The sequence below is a fragment of the Bombyx mandarina genome, chromosome 12, assembly GCF_030267445.1.
Source record: "Bombyx mandarina strain Sakado chromosome 12, ASM3026744v2".
In the NCBI taxonomy this organism is placed as follows: Eukaryota; Metazoa; Arthropoda; class Insecta; order Lepidoptera; family Bombycidae; genus Bombyx; species Bombyx mandarina.
This window is the reverse complement of record NC_143219.1, coordinates 9,161,570-9,180,062: the sequence shown is the minus strand read 5'-3', so window position 1 is coordinate 9,180,062 and position 18,493 is coordinate 9,161,570. Positions and strand designations below refer to the sequence as shown.

At 35.2% G+C, this 18,493-nt stretch overlaps 1 protein-coding gene across 1 annotated transcript in view; it reads left to right on the top strand.

Annotated features, from left to right (window-relative positions):
* Positions 1-18,493, top strand: part of LOC114247987 (uncharacterized) — a 35,215-nt gene that overhangs the window by 12,992 nt on the left and 3,730 nt on the right. The window contains exon 2 of the mRNA XM_028181088.2: positions 14,869-14,911. The gene's annotated coding sequence lies outside the window, so the exon portion shown is untranslated. The remainder of the gene's footprint in view (positions 1-14,868; positions 14,912-18,493) is intronic.

Below are 18,493 nucleotides of genomic sequence, written 5' to 3'. Positions count from 1 at the left end.
GAAGAATAGCAGTTCAAACGGAGTTCCCAACATATTTAATAAGTACACAGACTGCTTTGAAAAATTGATTGATAATATTGATTTTATGTTCCAATATATTTTTCAATAGAGAAAATTATGAGACGTTTGTTTGCGGGCGGTAAGCAATATCGACGAAATTAATAAAAGACATGGTCATAAAAGGATTTTATGGAATTTTGTATGATAGTGGCTTGGGTTTCTGGTAAGGGTAAAAGCTATAAATTATTCGGCCACAACATGATACCCCCGGGGCAAACTTTCTGCAACATAATCTTTTGGGAGTTCACCGTTAGATTTAAAAGAAACTTTTGTTAGTATTTACGAAAAAGTATTTTTCCATTTATAGGAAGAAAAAAACTGTTTTGGTTTTGAAATTATTGGAAACAGCACTAAAATTATGCACCACAGATTCGATGGAGTCTAGATTTAGTTATTTCATTTACACCTAAATTAAATGAAAAATTGGCATAAGAATAATAAAAAACCTATTTAAAACTAATTAATTATATACATAATAATATGACTTCGTAAATACTGGTACGAGTAGTAGGGTTTTGTGAGCACATATAGGTAGATATTACCACCCTGCCTATTTCTGCCGCTAAGCAGTAATCGCCCCGGCTTGATCGATTAGACAGCCTTTAGTATAAAGTGCCATTGAGACATCGACCTCAAGTCAGAACATCTACGGGTTCCGGTAGTTATTTAGCATCATTTGTGCTGTCAGCTTGTTGACATTACAATTTGAGAATAAACTACGTTTATTAGTAATTTCCGCCCATCACCACGTAAACAAGTAATAGTTTCAGAATTTCCTATATAGAGGTTTACCTTTCCCTAATGACAAGTCATAAAGTTTTTGATTGTTTAGGCGGATGTTTTTGACAGTTCGTTTGTCTGAGCGGAAGTAAGGTATTTGAGTTGATATACAGTTGGAATTGCTACGATTCTTCTTGGTTGGTGTTCGTGTATTTTCAAATAGGTTCATGGTAAGTTTTCTCGTAGGTAGGTTTTGTATATTATATAACTAACGCAGTAACTAACGCAGTACGCTAGTATTTTGTATAGCTAACGCAGTATTTAGATACTTTTTTGGTCGGAGTTTCATATTTAAAATTTGTTTTGATGTTTGTTGCCAAAGAATGTCTGTCTTTTTTCAAAATCATCATTAATCCAAAGTAATTGACTACTAACCGTCGGTATTGTAGATTTCTACGTTAATAATAGAAAGTCAAATATTATGGTCTATATTTGACTACTGGTAGAATGTGTTAATAAGTACGCGCCGCACGGGTAACTACCACTTTCCAGCCTATTTCTATCGCAAAACAGTCAAGTGTCAAATGTTGTCAACAGACAGCTATTTTATAATAACGGTAAGCAGTGGTTTGGCGAAGACCCTGGCATTGCTGACGTCTGCTGGCAAAAAAATATATATTTATGCTGCGACCTCATTACTCGTGGCTAGCGGCATTGACATTTTGATGTCTATGGGCTCTTGTTAGAGACCAGCAGATTTCATTAGTGAAGTTTAATTTCATACAGATTTAATGATAAATGATATATATGGCATATTTAATATAAAATGATACAAGTATTATAGCTGAAAGGATTTGTTATGATTTACTTGCATTAATCTGTAAATCATAATAAAAATAGTTTTTTTTTTACGAAATCGGGCCGTGGAAACAAGAGCGGAGCGCAGCCATCGTTTTAAATATTAAAAGTATTTGCATTACAATTCATTGTGTTTGTGCAAACTTACTCAGGATACCGTACTCTGTTTTTTAAGTTTTTCCTTCATATTAATGGATTATTCGTGATGGTAAAGTGATGTTGTAGTATTCTTTCTTACAATTTAGTAAAACGTATCGATCAAATTTAATCTTTGCATTATTATGGCTCTATTTTAAATTTGGGGACTGCTAATACGACTATTTATATTTTTAATAAATGAAACATCTTTTGCATTCGATGAAATTCAATTTCGTAGTCTTTACCTAATGATCGAAATTCGACCATAATCACTGACATTTCAAGATTTAGATTAATTTAACAGACGGTTAGGACGGTAGACGATTTAACAGGTTAACGGTATTTTCCGTTTTATCATTGAAAATTAAAAAAATCTGATCACTTCCAAAGAGATAAAGAACATTCTAAAGTATTTCTTTCCTTTCTATGGTATAACTAATTTATGTGTATTATATATGTATTATCTATGGTATTTCTTACTTTCTCGTTTCATTATATTTTTCATTAGAGCGTAGTTAAACTAATCGAAATCAATTTTTAAGGGATTCATCTTTGGGAATAACGACAATCTTCCACGGGTGTACGTTTCTCGGTAGACCGACGGTCCGTATGTTATGGTTTGGAGCTTGTGTAGATGCAAGCTTATCTTAAAACTATCTTGTGTTTCTACGAAAGCTGCCCGTTACGCCCTCTACAATACCAAAAAAAAAATGTGTATTGGGTATTGTAAATTACATAACCAATGAAATTGTTTGATATCATCGGCTATATTTTGATGAAATAGGTACTTTGGTAAGGTACTCCGATGACGGGTAATAACTGAGATTAATTACACGTGTTGTCACAAGACGCTAATGTTGTCAGCGGATTATATGGCTTCCCTTAGACAAGGGTCAGCCGGCCCTGTTTGTTCGAACTTTCTGAAACAATAACTAGAACCCGTTTAAAACAACTTTTAGCTGGATTATGATTCCAATGAAGGAATGTTTTTGTGGGCGGGGCCGAAACACCCATCGAAACTTTTTTAATTTCCACCCAAGACGAAGCGCTTTGATGAAAGTTTTATCATGTGAACTCGCAACAAATTCTTATCGAGTTGAGTTGCACATATTCAACTTTCAGCTTGCTGTGAAATGTTCGAGTTTCTCGATAATTATTTTACTTTCGAGTAGGGAGTCTTGTGAAAACAATTGAATACAGGCGAACGATGAAACGGTACCTTCAAGTGATTCGTGACGAGAATCAATTACGGCCGTTTTTCTCGTTCGTTTTGCTCTAATGCAAAGTCATCGTAGCTTAGAAACAGCAATATCCAAAATTCTGATAAAATTACGCGGGTAGCATAATAATGAATTGCCGATCGGTACTTTTTATGATATCCTTTAATTTTGACCTTTGAAATTTAAATTATTCGTGAATTCCGGATGGAGTTTTTTTAAATATTTGTTGAGTCAGTTTTCTCGCTAAGTTTCGGCTCTTAATTTAACTGGATCTTTTAAGGGAGTCTCTGAAAATGTGTCCCGAAGGATTATTTAATAATTTTAGTTATAATTAATGAAGTGTAGCCCAGTTAGTTACAGTTCTATGATTAAGGAGCTACGTTTCCGTCAAAGCGATTCCCATTACTGGACAAAGTTTTTAACAAGGATCTTTGACAAAATACGTTTTACGGGAAAGTTTTTGAGGACAATATTTTCCAAGAGACCTTTACAGTATTAAATTAAAAAGTTTACAATTGTCGCAACCGTTCCTATTACGCAAGTTTTTACTCTGAAGAATCAAATGCAAATCAGGATTACTGTTTTAATGAGTAAAATAGTGGGAATTAGATACAACTGGTCAGGTCATAAGTATTGTCACACAGTAAAAACTTTTCTTTTAGAATGCTGGCCACAAAAAAGTTTATTGAATTCGAATTTCGAATTGTTCATGAAAATAAAAATGTATACTTTTAGAATTTTACTCATTTTTAAATATGGAGTGGACGCTTAAAGAAGACCGTGTTGCAGTTATTGCGTTGCATCGTTGCGGTTACGCGCCAATTCAAAATTTTAACATACTGAAAAATTTGAATATAACCAAAAGATTCGTTTATCGTACCATCAAACGATACAATGAAGACTCTAGTGTAGATGACAGGTCAAGAAGTGGTCGCCCTCGGTCTGTTAGGACTCCAGCAGTGATAAAAGCTGTGAAGACGCGAATTCAAAGAAATCCCAAACGTAAGCAGAAACTGTTGACCCTTCAGATGGGGTTAAGCAGAACCACGGTGAAAAGGGTGTTAAATGAAGACTTAGGGCTTCGGGCATATCGAAGAAAAACAGGACATCGTTTGAATGCTCGTCTAATGAACCTGAGACTGAAGAGATGCCGCGCTTTGTTGAAGCGGTACGCGGGAAAAAAATATCGGGAAATTCTTTTTTCGGATGAAAAAATTTTTACCGTAGAAGAGAGCTACAACAAACAAAATGATAAGGTGTACGCACACAGTAGTGAAGAAGCGAGCAACCGTATTCCGCGTGTCCAACGAGGTCATTTTCCATCCTCGCTCATGGTATGGTTGGGAGTTTCTTATTGGGGCTTAGCAGAGGTACATTTTTGTGAGAAAGGTGTAAAAATGAATGCAGTTGTGTATCAAAATACAGTCCTGACGAACCTTGTGGAACTTGTTTCTCATACCATGTTCAATAACAGGCACTGGGTATTCCAACAAGATTCGGCGCCAGCTCATAGAGCGAAGAGCACACAAGACTGGCTGGCGGCGCGTGAAATCGACTTCATCCGGCACGAAGACTGGCCCTCCTCCAGTCCAGCTTTGAATCCGTTAGATTACAAGATATGGCAACACTTGGAGGAAAAGGCGTGCTCAAAGCCTCATCCCAATTTGGAGTCACTCAAGACATCGTTGATTAAGGCAGCCGCCGATATTGACATGGACCTCGTTCGTGCTGCGATAGACGACTGGCCGCGCAGATTGAAGGCATGTATTCAAAATCGCGGAGGTCATTTTGAAAAAACTTTAGTGTCATAAGAATCTATGTTTTGTTAAGTTCATTTTGGTATATGAATGGTTACATAATGAATAAACTTGTTTCAATTATTTTACATTAAACATGTGACAGAATTTATGACCTGACTAGGTATATATATTTAATTACTTAAATGGATGGACGAGATCACAACCCATCTGGTGTTAAGTGGTTACTGGAGCCCATGGACATCTACAACGTAAATGCGCCACCCACCTTGAGATAAAAGTTCTAAGGTCTCAGTATAGTTACAACGGCTGCCCCACCTTTCAAAGCGAAACGCATTACTGCTTCACGGCAGAAATAGGCAAGGCGGCGGTACCTACCTGTGCGGACTCAAGAGGTTCTACCACCAGTAAATTAGTTAAGGTACGCAAACAAAGTCCTTATTCATTTAATGTTAAGAGCTTACTCAAACTCAGCCACATAACTAGGTGGATAACAAAATTGAAGTCTAAATTGCATTGACCCTACGTCTGTTATATTCCTCAAGTTGGTCATACCCGTCATTATGGACTTCAAGTCTGCCCTGCCCTATACCCTATCAGTACATAAGAATTTACTGGATAATACATTAAAAAGTTAGGTATGACAATAGATGAGTGTATTTTGCTAATATTTCTAGGACGCCTAATGGCATACTTTAAAAATCCTGCTTAAAGTCCTTTGAGCTGATTTTTACATTTATGCTGTTACTTAAATTTCGTTATTTTATGAAATAACCCTGAGTACTTTGTCCTTTCTGAGGACAGCTTGTAGGTTACCTCAATGAAAAACAAAAAAATAAATGGGCACCGAATACGAACCGGTCTAAATATTCAGTTGAAGTATTTGAAATCTACGAATATAAATTGTGACGTTGAGTATTTCACGCGAAATCTGTTAAGGGTTTTCAAACTGACAGACACCCTTGAGTACAAACTTGTTGGGCCCTCCCAGCTTGCGGTGAGCACTGAGGTCACGGCGTGCGACTCGAAAATGCCGTATCGCAGACTAGCGTGGTTCCATAGTTTAGAAGTTAATTTCAAACACTAGTGAAAGTCTTTTCCGTATCTATCTATATATATATAAAAATGAATTGCTGTTCGTTAGTCTCGCTAAAACTCGAGAACGGCCTTACCGATTTGGCTAATTTTGGTCTTGAATTATTCGTGGAAGTCCAGGGAAGGTTTAAAAGGTGAGAAAATATAAAAAAGCTCGGAATTATATAAAAACAAACAATTTTGTTTTTCCTTTGATGTGTCCCCTTGATGTGTCTTTTATTTATCGATTGAGGCACTACGGAGTGTGCCGGGTCAGCTAGTACGTAATAAAAAAAATGTGAGCCGTCACGGGACGCCTGGCAGATGTGAAACATCGACATTATTTTTTAAAAGTAATATGCAGAAAAGAACAGATTGTGATAGGAACTGAACATGTCATAATGATAAAATAAAATACATATTACGAAAAAATAATTTGTTTTCAAGTAAAACACAGGTTATGTGTACTGTAGTAAACAACACTGTATACACTACGGAGTATACACTATAGGTATCCGTGCTTAGTGTAGCGAGAGAGATGGCTTAACGCCGGATCGAGTGGGAGAAAATCGCACAGTCGATTGCGCATGGCGACGCGTCGCCAAGGCATGCGTCGCCACGCCAGAAATCGGTTTTACGTGCGGCTATAGATGTTTCACATCAAAAATGTATTGTTGAAATGCCATAATCTATACTAATATTATAAAGCTGAAGAGTTTATTTGTTTAAACGCGCTAATCTCAGGAACTACTGGTCCGATTTGAAAAATTATTTCAGTGTTAGATAGCCCATTTATCGAGGAAGGCGATAGGTTATATAACATCATGCCAAGACCAATACAAGCGGAGCACCAATAAATAATGTTTCAAAATTGGGGTTTTAATCCTTTTTGAGAACTTCCACTGCGTGCACTGCGGAAACGGTTAAAGTTTCGCTAAATTAATGTATGAGGGACTTGTTCCCCTTTAAAAGATCTAAAAAAAAGGCCGCGATATGTCTATATGTTAAGGTTAGCTCACTATAACGTTTTTATGCTAACCAAATTTGTTCTAAAATAAAGCATTATTTGTGAACTATTCCACGCAGACGAAGTCGCGGGCAAAAGCTCGTACATATATATATTTTGGCCAAGTGGCAGCTAATTACGCCGCATTGTTAAAAATTGTCAAAGCATTCATTTACAATTACTCTACGATCTTAGATCTTCAGAGTGGTCGACGTATAAAGAAGAAATTAACAGCATGCAAAGTACTCGTAAAGTTCGGAAATTTAATTTCACGCAAATTACTTCTAGGTAGGTGAAAAATTTTTTCGGACTAAATTATAATTACGACTTATTACATTTTTATTTAGATTCTACACAAGATATGATATTTCTCCTCGTCTTATTATTTCATACATATTATATTATAACAAAAAAAAAAAATTAGGTTGCGGAACAAGCTTTTTCGTGTTTATAAGTAAAAATTTGCAAGAAAATATCTTTGGTTGTATTTTTATTATCTGGCTGGTTTTGATACCATCAAACAGATCACATTTTGAAAACACAAACAAAGTAATAAATGTTATCCATCAGTTTTTTATTGCTTTCATGGTTGGACGAGCGTACGACCCACCTGATGTTAAGTGGTTACCAGAGCCCATAGACGTGCAATCCTCAACCACTTAGAGAAAGTTCTCAGTTTTATTGGTAATATATAACGGCTTCCTACCTTTCAAACTGAAACGTATTACTGTTTCATAGGAGGAATAGGCAGGGTGGTGGCAGTACCTACCCGTACGAGCTCACAACACACCCTACCACCAGTAATTACGCAAAATATATTTTAACATTCATTAATTTTTTTAATAAATTTTTATTAATAAATTCTTCTATTGTTTCAATAGAAAAAAATATACCTGGTTACGGGATTCGAATACCGGTACCGAGTTCGATACGAATGCACCAGGCGTCTTACCTTTCAGGCCGCGATGACTTTATGTCCGCCAAAATTAGTAAATCTACGAATATTTACGAATAATAATACAATCGATTCTGAATCTAATTAGTTGATCTGTTATGGATAATATTAATGGGATATTTTTAAAAGTGAAGAAAGATAGGAATAAGAGTATAATAGTTACAATATACCAGAAGATCTAGGGGTGACTACAACACAGTTGAAGAAGTCTGGATATATGTATATCTGGTGGTAGGACCTCTTGTGAGTCCGCGCGGGTAGGTACCACCACCCCGCCTATTTCTACTGTGAAGTAGCAATGCGTTTCGGTTTTAAGGGTGGGGTAGCCGTTGTAACTATACAGAGACCTTAGAACTTATATCTCAAGGTGTGTGGCGCATTTACGTTGTAGATGTCTATGGGTTCCAGTAACCACTTAACACCAGGTGGGATGTGAGCACACATCTAGGCAATAAAAAAATGCTCGATATATAACTAGTCAGGTCATAAGTATTGTCACACAGTAAAAACTTTTCTTTTAGAATGCTGGCCACAAAAAAGTTTATTGAATTCGAATTTCGAATTGTTCATGAAAATAAAAATGTATACGTTTAGAATTTTACTCATTTTTAAATATGGAGTGGACGCTTAAAGAAGACCGTGTTGCAGTTATTGCGTTGCATCGTTGCGGTTACGCGCGAATTAAAATTTTTAACATACTGAAAAATTTGAATATAACCAAAAGATTCGTTTATCGTACCATCAAACGATACAATGAAGACTCTAGTGTAGATGACAGGTCAAGAAGTGGTCGCCCTCGGTCTGTTAGGACTCCAGCAGTGATAAAAGCTGTGAAGGCGCGAATTCAAAGAAATCCCAAACGTAAGCAGAAACTGTTGGCCCTTCAGATGGGGTAAAGCAGAACCACGGTGAAAAGGGTGTTAAATGAAGACTTAGGGCTTCGGGCATATCGAAGAAAAACAGGACATCGTTTGAATGCTCGTCTAATGGACCTGAGACTGAAGAGATGTCGCGCTTTGTTGAAGCGGTACGCGGGAAAAAAATATCGGGAAATTCTTTTTTCGGATGAAAAAATTTTTACCGTAGAAGAGAGCTACAACAAACAAAATGATAAGGTGTACGCACACAGTAGTGAAGAAGCGAGCAACCGTATTCCGCGTGTCCAACGAGGTCATTTTCCATCCTCGCTCACGGTATGGTTGGGAGTTTCTTATTGGGGCTTAACAGAGGTACATTTTTGTGAAAAAGGTGTAAAAACGAATGCAGTTGTGTATCAAAATACAGTCCTGACGAACCTTGTGGAACCTGTTTCTCATACCATGTTCAATAACAGGCACTGGGTATTCCAACAAGATTCGGCGCCAGCTCATAGAGCGAAGAGCACACAAGACTGGCTGGCGGCGCGTGAAATCGACTTCATCCGGCACGAAGACTGGCCCTCCTCCAGTCCAGATTTGAATCCGTTAGATTACAAGATATGGCAACACTTGGAGGAAAAGACGTGCTCAAAGCCTCATCCCAATTTGGAGTCACTCAAGACATCCTTGATTAAGGCAGCCGCCGATATTGACATGGACCTCGTTCGTGCTGCGATAGACGACTGGCCGCGCAGATTGAAGACCTGTATTCAAAATCACGGAGGTCATTTTGAATAAACTTTAGTGTCATAAGAATCTATGTTTTGTTAAGTTCATTTTGGTATATGAATGGTTACATAATGAATAAACTTGTTTCAATTATTTTACATTAAACATGTGACAGAATTTATGACCTGACTAGGTATATACGAGTATGTGTGCGAGACGAGCTCACTGACAAAAACCGAATGAAGAGCTGGTGCACTACCGGGGTTAGGACGCTGGAGTTTCAAGGAAACCGGCTGAAGGAGTCGACCCTCACTGTTGGCTGGGGTCTATGCCGTCTCATCTACGATCACAAAATAACTATAGCAAAACCCAGTACAACTCGAAATTAAGTGATTCTGTAGATATCGTGGGAGTAAAAGGGTATCGATTATTATATTATGAACTTCAAGCACCAAGAAAGACCATCGATTATGAAAAAGCTAATCAAACTCTAAGTCTAATTAAAAATGACAACGAGCTATAAAAATGGCAAATGTATATTTATCATTAAACAAGTGTAAATAAATTATGATAAAATTTCTTGAATTTGGACCACAGATACAAAAGTGCGATTTATCCAACCGATAAAAATATATCCGTATTTTTTAACATATTCCTATATTATGATGATTGTAAGCATTTAAGCAACTTATCGAAGTGTTTACTTATTCAAGGTTTTATAAGACCATGTTCGCTGTTTCTTTGCGAACTCTAAAGCTAAAATGAATGCCATAGTATTGCCATGAAGCATTTGAAGTTATATTAAGATGCTCAATACTGCAAGAAAAACGCTTTGTTACAACTACTAAATACATGAAATACCGAAAGCCATTTGTTTAAATAACTCGCGCTCCAATATCGTGCCTTGATGTGTTTTTTTGTTGTGAGCCAGAATAACGTGACTTCAAAATGTAGTAATTCACAAAACATTCACATAAGCGACTTGGAAATGTATAAAACACGAAAATATAAATAGACATACCTAGTAATATTTAAATGTAAATAGCTCACTGAGTCTCCTGGCTAAGAAAGTCAAAGTGAATTTTGGCTTCTTTTCTCCACACCGATCTGTGGGCTGTAAAGCGAGTAATAGCGAGAGAGGGACTAAGATCGGGAGGTATTTTTGTGGGATTCCTAAAAGTCATTCATGGCTAACATTTCTGCTTTCATGAAAGCTTTGCTTATAAATTGAAAGAAAAAATGTTCAGTTACTTTTAATACTTAAACTATTCGCTTGAGTCCCGCAGTAGTCGAAATTCGACTATAATTAATTGGAACTGTAAGTTTGTACACTATTATGGTTGTATTTTATACTTCTATAATAACAAATTTCGCCAAGGCTACACTATAAAAAAATATTAATAAAGACAAACAATATTTAATCTATTCTCAATTTGACAACAGACGTCAAGAACAAAAGTGTGACAATAAATAGTATGCATGCGTGTGTGCGTCAAATACATGGTATATAGTGTGTGTAATGTTTTCTTTATTGATTTAATGTATTTAAAAAAATATTAGCATTGTGCACTTCTTCTCTATATTCTCTATAAGTGTGGAAAATTTCATGCTCCTCCGTCCGCGCAATTTTCGTAAAAAGGGATACAAAGTTTTAGCTTCACGTATTAATATATAGATTACCTTTAAATTATCTTAACCGGTAGTGTTATTTAAATATTTGTCTCATGTTTGAAAGTCAATCTTTTAGTTTATCCACATGTTGTAAATTACCTTGTATTATGTAAAACATCCACGATAATAGCAAATATAAAAACTTGGTGTCTGTGCCGAATGGTGCACATGAAAACCAGAGCTGAATACACATACATATGTATGCATAAATATACATACATAGGACAAGTCGTCAGCAGACCGAGAGCGAGCAGCCGCGCGCAACCTTTCGTACACAACCTTCTGCTCTGAAAAATATTGCAAGGGTTTTATTTCCCGCGGTTTTTGTGGAATTCATACCAAAGAGAAAGCTTAAGAAACAACGCTGATTTGTTTGCAGATTTACTGATTTATTTTGGTTTCAAAATTTTAAAGTGACCCAAACGGGTTACTAGTTAATAGCTCGTGGTATGTGCATACTAAAGATATAGAGTACGTGGTACTTGTCACTGTAATCACAGTGAGACACAGCATGTACTATATTCTTTAAAATAGTCATAGTGATATAATAAAATGATAGCATAAAGTAATTTAAGTAATAAGAATACAAAATCACGTCTAGAATATTCTGCAAAGTTTAAATAAATTTGGAAAAAAAAACTTTAAATCCCGTATTTATTAACGACTGATTATTTTTAAAACACCAATATTAGATAACTTCAGTATGGCAACAAATCCATTGGAATGCAAAAGTTTTATTTTACATTTTTTCGAGGAAATCATCATATTTATTTGAATATTACTTACGTTATAAATTAACACTTTAAGATAGAATTTAATTTCATCTTGTTTAAGAATAGTAAGATTTACAGTTTTTAAAAACTTGCAACAAAGAGTCGAGAGGCCGCGGCAGCACGCAATCGCGTGATAACGAAAGGGCACACTGCAATTACACGCCGAATGACCCGAACTCATTCCGCACGCAAATGTCGCCGTTAAAGCGAAGACCTCAAATTGGTGCGTAAAAATAAAACAGATAGGCACATGTGCGAAAGCGTTTCTTAATGCCTTGCTTCGTACCGTAGTATACTTGTTTTTATGAGAATTGAGATGAGGAATGCATAGGAATACTCACAATCACACAAAGCCCAATGGAAAGGATCATGTACGAATTGTCTCGTGAGATCGATACAGGATTGAGGAGATTGGCAAGAAAAAAATAATATTATATAGTCTATTAGTCATTTTTACTAATGTATTTTTGACTAATAAATGAATATTAACTTCAAAGAGCTTCTCAACCCCTAAAGTTAGAGCATTACAAAGGTTTTTAAAAGGACTTTTTCTTTAATGATTTGTGTCTTTTTATTATTTTACCTTTAAAAGCTAAGACTTTTGAATTTCATTGAAATTTTAACATAAAATTTTATCATTTGTAGCATTTTTGTCTGACTGGTACACTTACTGTCCGACATAATTTTAAAAGTGTTTGATGATAAAGATAATTTTGTGAGAACTTTTCAACTCGAAAATAATTTATATACGTATATAGTCTATTAAAGATCTACTCAGACAATGAGAGAAAGATGAGATATCCTGTCCGGAAGAAAAAAATGAAATATGTAGGGAAATGTGTATACTAAGCAGAATTACGTAGAGTCCCTACATTAGTCACTAGTTAATTGATTATTTAATAATTATAAGGGTGGTAAAATCAACATCATCAACTTAAACAGCACGCAAAAGGAGGAGGATACATAATTCTATTTATTGATGAAAAATTTTTGCCTATTGACCAACAATTTATAAAAGAATGCCTGAAAACAGCCATTATTTGTTTCATTATTGAAGACTGTTAAAGGGTAGCAATATTTTGTTTAAAAGGCTTACAAATCATCGGTCCATTAACATTATGAAGGATGTGGTTAAGCCTCTTAACAACACCATGTGCCATGACTGAGAATGGCTTATTCATTAAAATTCACAGCAAGGTACACACAGGCGTGGCTGGACCGTTACTGGCTATATATGACTCGAGAGAAAATCTGTACCGTGTTCCATGTGATTAGCAGTGGCTACTTTCCATAGAAAAGAATTATGTGGTGTCGTGGGACACCAGGTAGGAACGAAGTTCCTTCGGCTAATGTAGAATCGACACAAATTGCAAAAAAAATCGTGCTCAATTTTATGTAGGTTTTCTTGATTTTTCTCTTAAATTTTGCTGATTGGTTTTTATTTAAGTACAAGAAAGTATTTAGGAAATTCAGTATTTTAGGAAATAATAAATTACTTAAAATAAAAAAACATCGTAATTCAAATTATCAACTAAAATAACAAAATATGTCTCTTTATTTTTGTTTGACAACATAAAATTACATAGAAATAGAAAAATAGAAATAGAAATAATAATAGAAAGAGAATGGATGAGAGAACGAAAAGAAAGAGGGAGAAAGAGAAAGGTATTATACACTACTCGCTTGTGTATGCGACTGTCGCGCCTGCGCACGTCTCATTTAACGGTTTTATTCCACGCACTTTTTTCCACGGATTTTTTCTTACGGTTTTACTATCACATTTTTTTCAGTTCGGTCGCGCAGCAAAATCCCTATACCCTCCAAGCCTGCCGTAAGGAACTTCGTTCCAAAAAAATACCTGCTCCAATTGATAAATAGGCATCAAGTAGTAAAATCAACAGAGAATAATTCTAGAGGAGGAGTAGGTTCATATTTTTAAAATAATATTATTTATTATTTTAGAAACATATGTAAAACCCAAAACAATATTTTTCTTGTAATTTATAGCAAGACTTACAACAAAGTAGAAGTTTCTTACTATTTTAACACTACCTTTTGTATTTTAACGAATTGTATTGTAACACCAATTGCTCCAAAAATATTCTAGTCAGCCGATGGGAAAGACGATTCTCGATCCCAGAATAATTTTGACACTACAACCACCCAATCTCACGAGATAACCGCCTAAATTCGCTGTATCCTCAATTTAAACAACGCAATATTGTGTTTTCTCAGAAATTTCTTAAGATTCCCTACGGATGCGTCGTTTTATTGTTTAAAAATCATAATTACTAAGAATACGAAACATTTTCTGCAGATTACCCCGCCAATGGCTTCATTAAAGCCTTTACCTAAATACTGTTTACTTTTAGCTCAGTTTAGCTCAGTCAGTCAGCTCTTTAGTTTTCGTCTATACCACATCGTTTCTAATGTTGGATGACCACCCTAGTATTTTATTATAAAACTAGCTTTTGCCCGCGACGCCGTCCGCGTGGAATAGTTCACAAATAATGCTTTATTTTAGAACAAATTTGGTCAGCATAAAAAACGTTATAGTGAGCCAACTTTAACATATAGACATGCTACTGGGGACTTTTTTTTAGATCTTTTAAAGGGGAACTATTCTGTCATACCTTATTGTAGCGAAACTTTTACTGTTTCTGCAGCGCACGCAGCGGAAGCTCTCGAAAGGAAAAAAAAAACAACATTCTTTATTGGTGCTCCGCTTGTATTGGTCTAAGCGTGATGTTATATAGCCTATAGCCTTCCTCAATAAATGGTCTATCTAATACTGAAAGAATGTTTCAAATCGGACCAGTAATTCCTGAGATTAGCGCGTTCAAACAAACAAACTCTTCAGCTTTATAATATTATTACATAATGATATATAAAATATATCCATTTTAGTCTTATCAAATTTTGACTTAGACAAAAAAAACGATTTTGGCATAAACTTCGTTGTAATATCTCAACGTGTAAGGGAAAGACAATAAGTATCAGGAAGTTAGTCTTAAATTCGATACGGAATTAAGTGGTAATTTTGGTTCCAGGTTTCACGGTGTCGCCGCAAGCCGAGAGCATTAAGTATTTGAGGTGAGCTTGCAATTTCATGTTATTTATTTATACTGAAGTTGGCTGAAATTAACTTTGCGAAATAAGCACCATTATTAAGCGATATGATTATAATTTAGAGACTAAATAATCTCAAATAGTTTAACATATTTTTATTATTTGAACAGTATTTATACTACCTTAGTCATTTTTGACGGAAACTTGCCTTTGCCTTCCAAACGGGCCCCAAGTATCCCACTACTTGTGGAAGGCTTTTTTATTTTTTATTGCGTAGATGGGTGGACGAGCTCACAGCCCACCTGGTGTTAAGTGGTTACCGGAGCCCATAGATATCTACAACATAATTGCCACCACCCACCTTGAGATATGAGTTCTAAGGTCTCAGTATAGTTACAACGGCTGTCCCACCCTTCAAACCGAAACGCATTAATTACTGCTTCGCGGCAGAAAAAGGCAGGGTGGTGGTACCTACCCGTGCGCACTCGCACAAGAGGTCCTACCACCAGTAAAAATGTGTGGTAAGTAATGGCTGCAAGTATATTCCTTGACATTGTGGAGTAACGAGAAAAGGGTCCTTCTTTTACACAGTCGAACAAGCTCAAGACCCATTGGTCCTAACCAGAGCTTATAGACATTACAATGAGAATTCCACCATTATCGTAAAAGTATTTCGTAAAGATGTGTTAAGTAAAGTAATGAAATGCACATTAGAAAATAGTACGTGCTTAAGGAATTTGAACACCGACATTGTCGCATCGCTCGATACGAACACACCGGGAGTCTTATCCACGACAACTCCCTTACATCTTGTACACTTAACATTTAACCTTGTACCAGTAAGTTGTAGGACCCGAGATGAACAATGGATAAACCTTAGATTAATGATTGCTCCCTTATATCCTTTATTTTTTTTGAGTTGTTTGTATTTGAAAAAACGATTTAAAAATAATATCCCTTTTAATATTAGAAAATTTAACATGAAATATTTTTTATGTATATTATTATTATGTATGTAAATATATTTATGTATGTAAATATTTTTTATATATATGTATTTTTTATGTAAATCACTAGTTCCTTTCGTTTCCGTGAAACTTATTCTTTGTCTTTTATACCAGTAACACAGATTAAATTGGCTAAAAAGATTAATGTTCTTTTCAAACTATATATACCACGAAGCAAGAAAGAATATATGTATTTATTACAATTCATCGGATACTAAAAACTTAGCGTTCTTACTCATTCTATGATATACATACCTCACGAAGTCAAATAAAAAAAATAGAGGTGGTTTAAAGGATGGGAATTTTTTGTCCATTTAATGAATGTATCATAAGATGCATTTTTAATGCAGATTGGGGCAAAGTAGGTGTTTGATAAAATTTCATGATAAATTCAAACATTAATTATCAAAGACGAAAGATGATGAAGAAATACAACACCGATAATCCGATGTTCATGAAAACTCATTTACTTTAAATGAACAAGACAAGATAAATGAGTAACGTAGGGCGGAGGACGCCTACCTCGTTGAAATAAAATAAATGCGTAGTTCGTCTTCTCTGAATTAATAGTTTAATTAAAGTGTAAATATCTGTCGATAGCTGTAGTGCTCTATACGACTGGGCTCTGAATTGTCTAAATAGTGATGGATGTGCAATTACATGAACACAAAGTTAATTTCGGTGTTGTCAGCGGAATTATTAACTAAAAATAAACCTAGCTCGAATATACTCGTATGCATATGATCGTTCAAAACGAGTGTTTTGGAATAATTTCCAAAATAAGTATCGTGTATAATAATTCCACCTGCGTCTCATGTAAGTAATAATAGAATCAATTGCGACATGAATTATAGAATTTGAAAAGACCTCAACCGACTTAGCTTTTCTTTTTCGTTTTGTAATCACCTTGACATGACTTACTTAAGCTCACTCAGAAGCTCTATGAATAGACTTTTTTGTAAATCGTCACAATCATGCTCATTTTGCTTTGAAATTCAACTTAATTTTAACATTTGCCAAGAAGAAATAAAACATTCGCATTTTTTCTTTGGAGGCAGGTCTTTAAAAGGCTGAAACGCGAAAACGTAGTCGTAAATAATTGGGACATTTAACCCCGGGACATATTCAATGGGAAGTTTAGCACACAAATGAAGTATTCTGAAGGCTTTTGTGCACAAAATGATTGAGTTGCTTCGTGGCCTCGAATAAAATATTACGCCATTTTGTGCAAAAAATTATTTAATACGCTTTAATATTTACGCACTAATTATGACAAAATCATTGAGAATCGGTTTTTAAAAATTATTATTTAAAGTTGTCAATTGAGTTATCAAATTTCTTAAGCTTAATTTATCAAAATAAGTAACTCACATTTTTAATGACTTACGTTTGTTTGTTCGTTTTTGCCTCTTCGTGCTCGTGTCAAAAAGTTTTGTATTTGCGCTTTTAGACAGACGACCATGACCCACCTGATGGTAAGTTGTTACCGTCGCTCACGGTTATCAACAATGCCTAGCCAGGCCACCGTCTAATGTTTTTGTTGGTATTACTTTGAAAGCGAATAAAAAACTCTTTGTTAATTTATATTTAATCGATTTTTTTTAACTTAGGAATTTAATATTTTAGATTGAAGAAAATCATTGCCAAGTGAGCATGATGGCCATTTTTTTTAAAGGATTTTATGATCTGGTAACTAAGATCTTTAAATCATGTCTTATTTTAACTTATATTCTTATTTTTATGAAAAATGATAATATGGAATGAAATGAAATGAGATGAAATGATATGGGATGAAATGTAATCTCAGTAAAATGGTGGTCATATACTGAGATTTTTTCAGTAGACTTTTTGAGGATCGCGGGAAGTTAGGTTCAGCGGCTTTGTTTCGTTTTTCCACGTTTGTACACTTTCACAGATATTAAACAGTTAATAAACCGCCATTGTTTCACATTTAAACCCGAAGAAACAGAAATCACACAACTTCACTCCTCGAGTTCCCGCTAAAGAGTCCCATGATGGCCATTACATACCTAATGTAATAATGATGGAATAAACGATTATTAACTAGATAACGAGTATGATTAGAGACCTAATTATTGGAGGTATGGTAATTATTATGATGAACTCGTCGAACTCTTAGTCGTGAACCAATCTGTAGACACAACTCACTAAGTTTCTCACCGGATCTTCTCTGTTGGTCGCGATTCCGACCTGTGTACTTAGTGCAAGTTTTTTAACGTTTTCGGCAGTGTCATATGCCTTTGAAAAATTTATCGGCTGCCGTATACCCGACTTCTTCAAGAAAGGCTTTAAAAAATTACAACCGCCCTGGCAGAGATGTATCGATACCATGGGTACATATTGTGACTGATAGAAATACAAAATATTAAATTTGTTAAAAAAACGGCCTTTAACTGTCTGTATGCTAAACGACAACATTATAGGCAAATACCTAATTTTTATGTCAATAGGTATTATTACTAATCTGAGTAACCATTTACATATATTTATTTATTTGAATTTACGACAGAGAAAATTTAAGGTTTCATTTGTAAAAAACTCTCGTGTGTGTCTGTCACTCAAATCACTATGATAAAAA